The 14,006-nt window shown below is 43.6% G+C and overlaps 1 long non-coding RNA gene across 3 annotated transcripts in view; it reads left to right on the top strand.

Annotated features, from left to right (window-relative positions):
- The first annotated feature begins 11,537 nt into the window (after positions 1-11,537).
- Positions 11,538-14,006, top strand: part of LOC115518221 — a 52,715-nt gene continuing 50,246 nt past the window's right edge. For 2 of the 3 annotated variants that reach the window (XR_003970197.1, XR_003970195.1), the window contains exons 1-2: positions 11,713-12,125; positions 13,571-13,648. This is a non-coding gene — a long non-coding RNA (uncharacterized LOC115518221). The other variant, XR_003970196.1, reaches the window with a different exon arrangement.

Here is a 14,006-nt window from a genome sequence, read left to right on the forward strand (position 1 = left end):
AGGGAGAGAGAGAATCCTTAGCAGGCTCCGTGCTGCCAATACAGAGCCCAACATGGGACTTGATCTCACAAACCATGAGATCATCACCTGAGCAGAAATCAAGCCTAACCAACTGACCCACTCGGGCACCCCCAAGACCCAACTCTTAACTTCTATTTCATTCCTCTGAACTGTCAGAATTAAAAACCGCCCTTAAACTTACCGTAACAGCAATGTATGAGGACAGATGGTAGGTACACTTGTAATGAACATAGCATTGTTCATTACAATGGATCAATGGATAAACTTGTCCAATCACTGTGTTGTACACCTGAAACTAATGTTAACATTGTGTGTCAACTACACTCAAATAAAACAGAAAATGGTGGCATTTCCTCTGTGTAAATAGAAAGCAGAAAGGTTGGGATGCCTTTCTGCATATATTTGTGTGTGTGTGTGTGTGTGTGTGTGTGTGTACACATACATATATTTTTCACCAAATGCATATATTTTACAAAGAAAAAAAAATCCTTAAACTTAAAGGAAGTAGAGTCCAGTTGAGCCTTTTCTTTGTCCCCACCCTTCCACTCTCCAGATTTAAAGCTGTATTTTCCCCCTCTTTGAAACATTAACTCATTCTCCCACACACAGATAATTTGGCACCAAATGCTTCTTGCTATGTTTTGGATGTTCTGTTATGTTTTATTGATCAACCATTTCTACGTATTCCACAACATTTTCTATGTATGTGGAATTTGGGGGGCAGGAGTAGAAAGGTAGAAGTACTAAAAAAATGGGAAAGCCAGGGAAGGATTAGACTCTTTTCCTGGAAATTTAGAAAAAAGCTCAAGAAATTATTTGATATATACAAGATATTTGCTGCAGCATTATTTGCAACGGTAGAAAATGAGAAAATTTGCTTAAATAACCATAATAGGGTAACTGTTAAATAAATAATGGTGCATCTGTATAATAGAATACTATTTACCTTTTAAAAGAGTAATTACGTTGAACTCTGGAAGGCAGGATTAGCGAGGAGTTGATTTTCTTTTTATATCTTCTTTACCATTTAGATATTTTGCAATAGGCATGTATTATTTTAAAGAACCAATTTTTTTAATTTTTTTTAACATTTATTTATTTTTGGGACAGAGAGAGACAGAGCATGAACGGGGGAGGGGCAAAGAGAGAGGGAGACACAGAATCGGAAGCAGGCTCCAGGCTCTGAGCCATCAGCCCAGAGCCCGACGCGGGGCTCGAACTCACGGACCGCGAGATCGTGACTTGAGCTGAAGTCGAACGCTTAACCGACTGAGCCACCCAGGTGCCCCTAAAGAACCAATTTTTTTCATAGATCTGAATATAATCCAGTGAGAAAATAATGTTTAGAAAGTTTGTATAATGCAGTTATATAATTGCTGTTTAAAATATATACTTATGTGTATGCGTATATTTGAGTATGTACACGCCAATGTGCACATTCAGGTGGATATACACCAAAGATGTGAGCTTGAAGATTATTTCGTTTGCATCATTTTCTACTATATCTGTAATTAGCATTTGTATGGTTTTTGCTTATGTAATTTTTAAATTAAAAGAAAAAAAACTGATAAATAACCTTGTGTTTGTTTTGGTTTTACCCTAAGACAGAGGAAGCCCTTGCATTCATTCTTTGTATACTTTGCATTAAGGAGGATGATATGGAGCAAATAAAAATATAGTCACTGAGGGGCACTTGGCCGGCTCAGGCAGTAGAGCATGTGACTCTTGATCTTGAGGTGGTGGGTTTGAGCCCCACATTGGGTGTAGAGCTCACTAAAAAATAAAAATTACATATATATATATATATATATAGCCACTAAAACATTCAAGAAACCAAAATATAAGGATCCACCCTTTTCTAAAATAGCACATACTACATAATGCATGAATGTTAGTCTACCTTGAGCAAAACAGTTTATCATATTGGTGACTAATATGTCACAATACTGTTTTGGAAGCATTTATTAAATATCTAGGTATTATATGAAACACAGTGGATAATAAGATTTGTGTATCCAAATCCCAGCTTTGGTTCTCAATAACTGTGAGAACTTAAATCACTTAACTGTTCGGTTTCCTCATCAGTAAAATGGGGATAATATTCATACCTATTTCACAGTATTGTGGAAAAACTATGACTCAGTTAAGTGCATGAGGGAAGAAGAACCTGAAGATTGAAAGAGACTTAAAAATCATAACAACTAAATGCAATGTATACGGATAAAGAGACATATCCACCAAATACAATATATGGGCATTTGGGGGGATCTTGATTTGAACAAAGCAACTGGAAAAAATATTATGAAGTAACTGGTAAAATTTCAATCTTGACTCTGATGATATCAAAGAGTTATTGTTGTATTAGATGTGTTAATGATACTGTGTTTTTATTTAAGGATTTTTATCTTTTCAGGTTTTTTTTTTTAATGTTTTATTTATTTTTGAGACAGAGAGAGACGGAGCATGAATGGGGGAGGGTCAGAGAGAGAGGGAGACACAGAATCTGAAGCAGGCTCCAGGCTCTGAGCTGTCAGCACAGAGCCCGATGCGGGGCTCGAACTCATGGACCATGAGATCATGACCTGACCCAAAGTCGGAAGCTTAACCAACTGAGCCACCCAGGCGCCCCAAGGATTTTTATCTTTTAAAAATGCATACTGCAGCATTTAATCATGAAATGCCTGAAATTTCCTTCAAAATAATCAAGTGAGAGAGGTACAGATGATAAAAGATTGACCAAGCGTTGCTTATACAACAGGTTTTTTTAAATATTTATTTTTTTAATTGTATTTTTAAATAATTTCCACACCAAACATAGGGCTCAAGCCCACAACCCTAGATCAAGAGTCAATGCGCCACCAACTCAGCCAGCCAGAACCACTCCAATATGGTTTAAAAAAAAAAAAAAAAAAATACTATTCTCAAGGCACCTGGCTGGGGGAATCTTGAAATCAGAGTTGTGACTTCCAAATCCAGGTTGGGTCTAGAGATACTTAAAAATAAAATCTTAAATAAATAATAAACAAATAAATACTATCCTTTGTACATTCGTATGTGTTTGAAATTTTCCAAAAGATTAAGTTGATTTCTTTTGAGAGAGACACAAACAGTGCCAGTGGGGAGGGGCAGAGAAAGAGGGAGAGAGAGAATCCCAAGCAGTTTCCACCCTGTCAGAGCAGAGCTGGATGCAGGACTCCAACTCAAGAAACCAGGAGATCATGACCTGAGCAGAAAACAAGAGTCTGATGCTAAATGCTTAAGGGATTGAGCCACCCAAGTGCCACTTCCCAAAAAAATTTTTAAGAGGAGCCTGGCTGGCTCAGTCCCTGGAGCATGGGACTCTTGATCTTGGGGTACTGAGTTCCAGCCCCATATTGGGGGAAGAGTTTACTTAAAAAAAAATTTTTTTTTAAATACTGTTTAAAAAATGCAAGATAGCAAGGATTATGTAAATATGTCCTATAATTATATGCTTTGTATTTATAATACTGTATTATCTAATGTTTGCTTACACTTTTCAGATTACAACGTTTTCATTTACACTGTGTCTTTTATTATTATCCCTATTTTACAACCGAGGAGAGTGAACCAGAGCCAGACTGCAAGGCTGTGTCATACACCGCCTACACTCTTCCAGTTTTCCAGGGGACCTGCTGGTAAAAGGTGTAGGAAGTAACCCACAAGCCACTAAGCACAGGATTCTTGCTTCCTTTCATGGCTGAAGTCAGATCTAGTGGGTAGGGAATACAGGAACATACAAACGATTAATTTAGAAATATTTACAGACGAAATTTGCGCTCACGTTTGCACATCAGAAAAATTCTAGCTGCTACTTTAAAGGGTAATGTCGGGAGCACAGAATAGAACACAGCAGAGGGGATTAAATTCTCTCCATGTTATGTTTCTTTCCCATACATAACTGTTTATTACCTTAAGTTTCCTATGCTAACTTTATGTCCTCTATTAACCTGTTTATTCTCCCTAAAACCAAGGGTAGAACTACGGTTACGGGATGAAAAACTGTAGGAAGCGAGGTTGGAAGGCAGGAGGACGTCACATCCCAGTGGTTTTGAGGCCCAGCCTCCCAACAGCTCTGTTCCACCTTAAGAAGCTTTGGCCTCTCCCCCAGCCAAGCGGGCACTCAGCTCCTCCCACTCCCGTGTCAGCTCCGACCCGGGAACGTGGGGAAGGGAGGAAAGACGCACTGAATGGAAAGATTGGCGCCCGAGGCCGCAGGGTCTCTCCTTCCCCTACTCTAGGCGCACGGGAGGAACGTGTAAAGCACCGGCCATTGGGTTTGGTTCTTTTCCGGAGGCTTCAGGATGGGGGCGTGTCCGGCTGAAATTGGCGGGGGTGGAGGAGGAATATGTGAGGGGTGGGGCTCATCTTGGGGTGGGGTCGAAGACAACAGAACTGAGGCATGTGAGGTATACAGTATGCGGTGATTGTTAGTCGAAAATTGTAAATTCACCGAAATCGGACGCGCCCCTCCAAGCCATTTCCAAAAGAGGGGGCAAGTTTTCCATTCTCCGCCCCAATTCCCCGTCTTCGTTTTAATTGATTGAGTTTAAGGTAGGCTGGGCCCAAGCTTGCTTTGTTGATTGGCTACATAAGTAATCCATCAGGATGACGCGCAAGGGGGGTGGCTATTGGGGGAGGAAGTGAAGATTATTTGGTACAGCCTACCGCACTACTGATGGTGGAGATTTGCAGTGAGGTAAAAACAAGGCATACAAATGTCCACTACAGTGAAGGGCTTATTGGCCATCCTCTCAGGGACGATGTCTGGGGTGGGACTGAGAAGAGCGAGCTGGACTCTGTTATGGTACTGAAGGACCAAATTGATTGAAACCCGGAAATGAGTTTAGAAGGGAACTGAAGGAAAAAGGGAAATCCGCGGCACCTTCGTTGCCCTCAAACAAGGTCATTTCCTGCATAGGATCGATAATTTCCTGTTTACTCGAAGAAGTCAGCGCGTACCCTGGCTTTCTGGAATACACATGATAATTACATTCTTAGGAGCCTTTGGTCCCAGGCTTCCCATTTACTTACATTACCTACAAGAATGAGACAGAGAAAGGAAAAGCATGGGGTTTAACCTTGCCTGAAGGGAAGGCTAGGGAAACTGAGGCTTTAATAGAGAAAGCTAAGGACGGACCCTGGACCACAGTATCCAAGCAGGTGGGTTCCTAAAGAAAGCATTCATAAAATAATTGAAGAGAGTGGGCGGAGGTGAAGAGAACTGAAACGATTTGTCTGAAGAAAAGGATTAATCAAAAAGAAAGCTTGGTATTCATCATTCTGTCTCCGATGCCTCGTAGCGTCAGGTACTGGCAGGTGATCTAAACCAAACAAGAATAAGACTTTTTAAAGTATTTATGTCAATTTTATGATCCTGAAGAAATGTTTCACACCTACCACCTTGGTTAATCCAGCCATAAAATGAAAGCTAGATCTGCTTCCTAGACCTACCTGGGAAGCTACCTACCTGTGAAAACACTACCATTTTCCCCCTTAATACCCTGAGGACTTTAAATTTTGCAAGCAGATTTCCCCTTAACCTGCATTTCTAGAAAAATTGAAAAGATAGATGGAATTAGTAAAAAGATGTCTTCTACATCCAATGAATGGAAAAATCTGAGATTCGAGGATAGAAAGAACTTAACTCTTTGAGAGTGTTGAGAGATAAACATCTATACTAGAGATTATGGAATTGCTTGCTTTCCAGCAAGTTAATAGCAAGATTTCATCAATGCTTTAACATGATCTAAAAACTGTGCTCTGGGTGGCTCAGTCGGTTGAGCATCCGACTTCCACTCAGGTCATGATCTCTCAGTCTGTGAGTTCGGCCCTGCGTGGGGCTCTGTGCTGACAGCTCAGAGCCTGGAGCCTGCTTCGGATTCTGTGTCTCCCTCTCTCTATGCCCCTCCCCCGCGTATGCTCTGTCTGTCTCTCTCTCTGTCAAAATAAATAAACGTTAAAAAAAAATTTTTTTTAAGAATTATATTTATGAGATAAAAGTGCATTTTCCCCCCTAGTAATGTTATATGAATTATGTGGAAACATACAAAATTACTTTGGGGTTAATAATTCATACAGTTAAGCACTGTCTGTCACTTTCCTTTTGATGATGTGCAATATATCAAAGCAGAAATTGTCTCTGAGGGAAAATAGAGCCTAGCATCAAGTCTAAGATAAGAAAAGAAAGAAAGAAGAAAGAAGAAGAAAGAAGAAGAAAGAAGAAAGAAAGAAGAAAGAAAAAGGAAAGAAAGAAAGAACAAAAAGAAAGAAAGAAAGAAAAAGAAAAAAAAAGAAAAGAAAGAAAGAAAGAAAAGAAAGAAAGAAAGAAAGAAAGAAAAAGAAAGAAAAGAAAGAAACTTGCATTGTTCCTGATCAAAGATCCAAGCCCTCTAGCACGTAAAGATAAACCAGTGACATCTTGATTGGTGAGAATATAAGACACTGAGTCAGATAGAATCTTAGGCCCTAGGAAAATCTTTAACCTTCTGGAGCCTAACTGCGCCCACCTCTCCAACCACCTGCCTTGAGAAACACAGTAATCTTGTTTCTTTCCATGGAGGTCCAAGGAATGGCTACAAAGCTCCAAAAGACCAAGAAAGCAAGCACCAGCTTATGCTGCACTTAGAATTTATGGAAAGAAGAGGAAAAGGGAAGGCAGAGGTGTAGGTGGGACAAAGTACTTACTATTGCTTAGATGTTCTATCTGTCAGGGTTGGCTACAATAAACAGAAACCACTTTATTTTAGGCAGAAAAGGTCTTAATACAGGAACGTGGGTACTTACAAAAATTGTTGGAAGGACCTAAAAGGAGCAGGGCCTCTGCCGCATCCCAGAAGTGGCTTCAAAAACAAGACTACTGGGGCGCCTGGGTGGCTCAGTGGGTTAAGTGTCTGACTCTTGATTTCGCCTCAGGATGTGATCTCGCGGTTAGTGGGTTGGAGCCCCACACCAGGATTCTGTCTCTCTCTGCTCCTCCCACCCCCTCCCCTCAAAGTAAATAAACTTAAAAGCCAAAACAAAAACAAGACTACTAAATTCACTCAGCAGGGAACCTTCAGAAAGGGGAGGAATCAAGACCGTTGCTGAAACTATTGAGTTCAAGAACATAGTGCCTTGGTTATGACCCAGCAGTCAGGAAGCTACTGTTGCTCACACTGCCTCAGCAGCCTTTAGGGACCATGAAGCTTGTCAGTGGATACTGGAACACTGCGGCAGAAAAACCCTACATCCCATGACCGTGCTGGCCAGTAGCAACAACCAAAGCAGCCAGAAGATGGCCCCTGCCTCACTTCCACTTTTCAAGTCTCTAGGATGTGCCAATTATTGATAGATCAAAACTTAACAACTAGAACCCTAGCTGCAAGGAAATCTAGGAAATTGAGTTTTTGGTTTTCCAGCCTCTGTAGGTACAGGGCAAGATATAAAGAGAGAGAATGAGTGTCAGCCATACCTGTCACAAGTATATATGTACCTGCATTAAAAAAAAAATTTTTTTTTTTTAATTTTAGAGCACAAGGGGCGCCTGGGTGGCTCAGTCAGCGGAGCGCCTGACTCCGGTTCAGGTCACGAACTCACAATTCCGTGGGTTCGAGCCCCACATTGGGCTTGGGGAGCCTGCTTCAGACTCTCTGTCTCCCTTTTTCTCTGCCCCTTCCCCATTCTCTCCCTCTCTCTCTTTCTCAAGAATAAACTTAACAATAAAAAAAGAGAGAGAGCATGAGATAGGGAGGGGCAGAGGGAGAAAGAGAGAATCTTAAGCAGGCTCCTCCCTGGTCGGGCTCCATGCAGGGCTCCACTCCGCTTCATCCTCCGACCCTGGGATCATTAACCTGAGCCAATCTCAAGAGTCGGACACTCAAACAAATGAGCTACCCAGGCACCCCCTTTACATTTTAAAAATGTTCTTGGTAATGGGCACTAGCTGGCTCAGTCAGGGGAGCATGCCATTCTTGGTCTCGGTGTCGTGAGTTTGAGCCTTACATTGGTGTAGAGATTACTCAAATAAAAAACTGTGAAGGAAAAAAAAAAAAAAAAAGAACATGCTTGGTAATAAATAAGTAGAATGAAAGGACTCTGAGCCAGAACCAGCAAAAGAAGGAAGCAAAGTCTGTTTCACACTTTTTTATTTTATAAACCAATCGGGATATAATGGGGGAACAGAGAACTTTTGATATAGTGACATAAAGACATTACCAGGGTGCCTGGGTGGCTCAGTCCGTTGAGCGTCCGACTTTGGCTCAGGTCATGATCTCACGGTTCGTGGTTCAAGACCCACGTTGGGCTCTGTGCTGGCAATTAGAGCCTGGAGGCTGCTTTGGATTCTGTGTCTCCCTCTCTCTCTGCTCCTCCCTTGCTTTCTCTCTCTCTCTGTCTCTCTCTGTCTTCTCCCAAAAAAAAAAAAAAAAAAATTAAAAAAAAACATTACCAACTATCTTCTACATACCATCATTTCACAAGAGAATTCACGTCTTTAATTTTTTTTTTTTAATGAAATGAAAGAGAGACAGAGTGTGAGTGGGGGAGGGTCAGAAACAGAGGGAGACACAGAGTCCTAAGTAGGCTCCCAGCTCTGAGCTGTCAGCACAGAGCCTGATGCAGGGCTCGAACTCATGAACCTCGAAGATCATGCCCTGAGCTGAAATCAGTCGCCTAACCAACTGAGCCAGCCAGGCCCCTGAGAAATTTACATTTTTAATACAAAAAAAAAGACGGGAAGGCTATACTCTCAGAATTTAAGAACTGGATAAATTTCACTTCCCCCAAAAAAGAAATACTACCTCGTTCCTTCCTTTCCCAAGAAACATCTTGTTTCAGTGTGACACTGAAGTAGTATAAGGTCACTGCCAGTGCAGAGAAGAAACTTAGCTTCTCGTCCAGTCTGTTCAGGACTTACCGAACAACCTTAGGGCGCCTGGGTGGCCTCAGTTAGTTAAGCCTCCAACTCTTGATTTGGCTCAGGTCATGATCCACATTTCACGAGGAGTCTGGAGCTGGGCTCTGTGCTGACAGCTCTGTGCTTGGGATTCTCTCTCTCTCCCTCGCTCTGCCCCTTCCCCCTCAAATAAATAAACCTTTTTTTTTTTTAAGTTAAAAAAAAAAGACTTAGAAAAGATGTGGAAGGAGCAGTTTCTAAGAGGAACATATTCTAGGAAAAAATTGTTAATTTAAAAAATTAAAAAGGCATTAGACTAATGGAACCCTTAGTTCCCTTAGAGTTCTAAAGTCCATTATTGAACTTTTTTCTGGACTCCTAATTACCCTCTCCCTGGACTTCAGCTTGTAGACTCTACTAAGGCCAACTCATCCCCTTCAGTGACCTAGATTTAATAAAGAAAAGCACAGATTTTTTTTTTCCATGTCATTCTTTTGTTCAAAAGCTACCAACTGTCAATAAAACATAATCCACACTATTCAGCTTGGCATTCAAGGCCTTCCTCAACCTGATCCTAATCCCTACGTGATCCATAATTCCCTAACCTTCAGAGAAGAGCTGGTATCGCCTGACTAGGTGCTTTTGCTACTATTTTCCCTCATTTTATTTCAACTAATACTCACTGAGCTTACTGCGGATCTTCCATGCACCAGACTGTGTTAGAAGCTTCAAGTTTAGCAATGAATCAGGCCTAGGCCCCTGTGGGGTGACCACCATCCCAGGTTGCCCAGGACTATCCTGGGAAACCCCTTAGTCCTGGGATAACTGGGACAGTTGATCACCCTAGCCCCTGTCCACAAGAAATTATAAGGCTCTTAAGGCCCCTTCCAACTCAGACACTCTGCCTAGATGCATATTCTTTCCCCCAACTTTCTTCCAGAGTAATTATTTGGGATTTCCTTAACAATTAGCATAGTATCAAAGACTATTCCTAAGCAATGACTTTTATGTCTGTAGCACCGATTATGACTCCTGGAAGCCAGACATCCTTCCCAGACTCCACAGTGCCTACTAGTGCCTTTAGATAGTGACAATAAAAGGGATGCATGTTGAATTGAACAGAGAAGTTGGACAAAGAAATTTGTCAGGCTTTTTTGTTCTTTGTGTTTTAGCAGCAGCCATTTTTTTTTAATGTTTTATTTTGGGGGGGGGGGGGGAGTGTGCACGCAAACGGGGGAGGGACAGAGATAAGGGGACAGAGGATCCAAAGGGAGCTCTGTGCTGACAGCAGCGAGCGCGATGTGGGTCTCGAACTCAGGAACCAAGAGATCATGACCTGAGCTGGAAGTCAGGATGCTCAACCCGCTGAGCCACCCAAGCGCCCCAGGCTTTTTTGTTGTTGTTCTCGATTGAAAACTTTTACAAGTGAAGCAGGTAAGGAAACATTTTTCATTGGATGGTTGTTTTTATAAAGTTAACAGCACTCAGACCAAGTGACAGAACATACTCCAAAAGCCCTTCCAGTCCAAATCCCCCAAAGGGTAACCACAATCTAGATTTATGACACCATAGTTTTGCTGTTTTTGACCTTTATATACACACAATCATTGACTACATTCTTTGCACCCCGATTTCTTTTACTTAACTTTGCGAGACTCATCCATATGGCTGCGTGCCACTGTAGGACATTTGCTCTCAGGGCTCTATTACACTCTCATTGAGTGACTATACCATGTACTTATCATTCTTCTTTCAATGACATTTGGATTATTCCCAGTTTTGAAGCTATTAGGAACACTGCTGAGATGAACACTTCGGTACCTGGTGTTTTTTTTTGGTGAACATGTATATGCATTTATGTCGAAATACCTTGCAATGAAACTGTTGGGTCATAGGCTAGGCCTAGGTTCTGTTTTAATAAATACTGCTAAATAGTTTCCCCAAGTGATTGCACCCAATTGATCAATGTATACTCCCCTGGACAGTGTATGAGTTCCTGATTCCTCACCCTCCCTCCCACGACTGACATTCCTCTTTGTTCTCTTTTCCTCCACCTTCATTTTAACCCTTCTGGTGGGTGTGCAGTGGTCTCTCAAGCAGTTTTAATCTGGGGTGCCCTGAGGACCAACTCAGCTGCACACTTTTTCACGCGTTTATTGTTCATTAGGACGGTCTATTTTGAGAAGGGCAGTGTAGATCTGTAAAAAAAAACCCCAAAGCCAAAAAACCACCTGGTCCATGTGCCTCGCCTCTTTACTAAAGGCCAAACCACCATGGGGAGCTCCAAATAATTCCAGGTTAGGTTCGGGGAAGAATAATCTCTCTAAAACTTTTGTGTTCTGTCTCTTGGCCCCTCCCCTCCCTTGGGAGCACCCCACAAAAAGGCAGCAGGGACGACCTTTATTTATTACTCCTAACCCCCAAACTCTGAAAAGTCCTTTTGGGAGGCGGCAAGGTAGACAGTTGACTTTCCCATCAGAAGACAGCTAATGGGGCCAAAAGAACTACCAGGAATTGCCGCCCCCCCCCCCCACCCCCGCCTTCTCGGCAAGCACTCAGGCCCGCCCCGCAGGGATATCTGGGGGCATCATCTCCGGGGCGAGGGGGCGGTGAGGGGGGAACCGGTATCTCTTAAGCAGAAATGTTAACACCCTGTTAACGGCGACATTGAGGATGGCGGGGGCCCAGCGCCGTTTCCCCGTAAAGGGTCGCCCCTGCTGCTCCGTCCGAAGACGCGGGATGGGCTTGCGGCGGAGGCCCGGGCTGGTCAGTTTTGATGCGGAGGTGAGAAGCAGGGCTGGGGCCGGCCAGGCTGGGGCTCGGGAGCGGGGCCCCTGCGCCTCCCGCGGGGGGAAGCATGCGTCTTCCTTCCGGAGGGAGCCGGATAAACGAGTCACGTTTTACTACCACATCAACGGATCCGTCCAAAAAGAATCCTTAGCATTTGGTAGCAGCGCGGGCGTCCTAACGGCCGCTCAGCGAGCGCGGCGGAAGCGCGGTGGCGCCGTCGCCGTCGCTGCCACTCCCGGGCGCGGCGGCCTGGGACCAGCGGGAAAGCGTGGCGGGCCCTGAAGATGGGCGGTTGAGCCGAGCCGCAGGGCCTAACTGCAGTTGCCGGGTCCGGGTGGTGGGCGCGCTGCGCTGTCCCAGTGGCCCTGCCCCCGTGGCCGGCAGGTGGGAGGACCGGCCCGCGAGCTGGGACCAGGTGAAGGTGGGTGGTGACCCAGAGTTGGGTGGGCTGAGGGAGAAGGGGGTCCTGCGGCTCTGCAGAAACTGGCAAGTCGTCTCAGAGCTTTGGAAAGAATACTGATTATTTCCTGAGCGCCTATTATGTCCCAGTCCCTGCTCTAAGTGCTAGGAAGCCTACCGGGAACCAGGTAGGAACAATGGCCCTGGCCTCCTGGAGCTTGTATTCTAATGAAGGGACAGACACGAAAACACAGAGAGACGATGATAAATCTTATGAAGAAAATGCACAGTGAGGAATGGGGAGGGGACTGGTGTATTAACCTGGGCGAGGGAGAAGGGGTCGCATGTCAAGTCAGAGGAAGATGATGGGGTGGGTCTGGGAAGTCTTTTCCAAGGAAGTGTCTTTTGGCCAGAGACCAGAAAGAAGTGAGGAAGCCTCCAAGAATGATTCAGGCCGAGGGGACTGTGTTGACCTTGAAAGATGTCTACCAGGAGTTTAACTGCTATGCAGATGAGATTAGCTTTGCAGGTGAAATCTGGAATTTTCTTAGAAAATTATGGGTCATCCATTCATTTAGTGCCTTATTCCTTAAGTGTGAGAGAAGGAGAGTAAGGCCTGGTGCCCTTGGCAATACACTCTTAATAATTTTGTTCCAGTGGAATGCATAGACTAAATTTAGAACTTCCATTTGTTTTCCGGAAGAGATCACCTGAATGAATTTTGTTTGCGTTCCTCTGTTTCTGGTTTTGTTCCCACTTCCTCCCCTGCGCCCCATTCCCCAAAAGAGATAAGTAGCAAAGGGAAGGGAGAGAGAAGAGGCTGGGGTAAGAAGTCTGAAGAGCAAAATGGAAAGGAGAAGTCACAAGAAGGCTGTGGGAGAGTCAAGGGAATGATCTGTCCTAATTCTCTGCCTCCTAAGCTCAGGAAATAGTGGTGCTCCAACATCCCAGCCAATCCCCACAACTATACACAGGAGAGGAGGGAACAGACCAGACATGAGTCAACCGCAGCTCACTAGAGCAGTTTAGGCCAAAGGTGGCTCATTTCAAATATTTTACATTAAATGGCAAAATAAGCCACGTTAAATCAAGGAATTTTGTAACAGCAAGATTACCTAACCCCCGTTTATTTTGCTGATGGAGAAACTGCTGGTTGGTGACAGAACAATGACTCAAAATGTAAAGGTTCCATTTTTACCACATCCACCTCTGTCCCTTTTCTCTCCCCTGGAACCCTTAACTTGATAAAATTCTTCCCACTGGCTGCCGAACGAGTGGAAAGAGCTTTGTTTGAAGACCCCAGAGTGGAGTTCATCTAAGACATCGTTAGAATCACATGAGGTTTCACTTTCTTCCACAACTATTTATTGGTATGCCCGATGGCCAGCGGGCTAAGTCATACTTTTAGCTCTCAAGGAGTTTTAAGTCGAGAGAGCGAATAAATAACTAGCCAATTGCAATTTACAGGAAGCAGTACCTTGAAGAGGAAGTGGAGGGAGAGTCAATTCTTAGTGTAGCAGAGAGATGGAGAGCAGCAAACAGGATGTGAGTATTGAGAATGTATTTCAGATTGGTGTCCAACTGTTTTGTCGTGGTTATGTTAATACCGATCATCTCCCTAAACTTTTGTTGTCTTGATCATGTATGACACACCCGAGTGGTGGTGGGAGAGACGATTGCAGCCCATAGACTTGGTCCGTTCCCACATCCTCTCTACTCACAATCAATGAGCATTTGCCACTTGGGGTGTTTTGTGCTTTGATGTCACCGAGAACGATTAGAAGGACAAAATATCCGTTTCAGCATTGTAATGGCAAATAGGCCTTGGTAAAATTATACGCAAGCAGTCTTAGAGGAATGCCCTTGCAAAGAGCTGTGGCTGTGTAAATGTGAAGACTGATAC

This window comes from Lynx canadensis, chromosome B4, assembly GCF_007474595.2.
Source record: "Lynx canadensis isolate LIC74 chromosome B4, mLynCan4.pri.v2, whole genome shotgun sequence".
In the NCBI taxonomy this organism is placed as follows: domain Eukaryota; kingdom Metazoa; phylum Chordata; class Mammalia; order Carnivora; family Felidae; genus Lynx; species Lynx canadensis.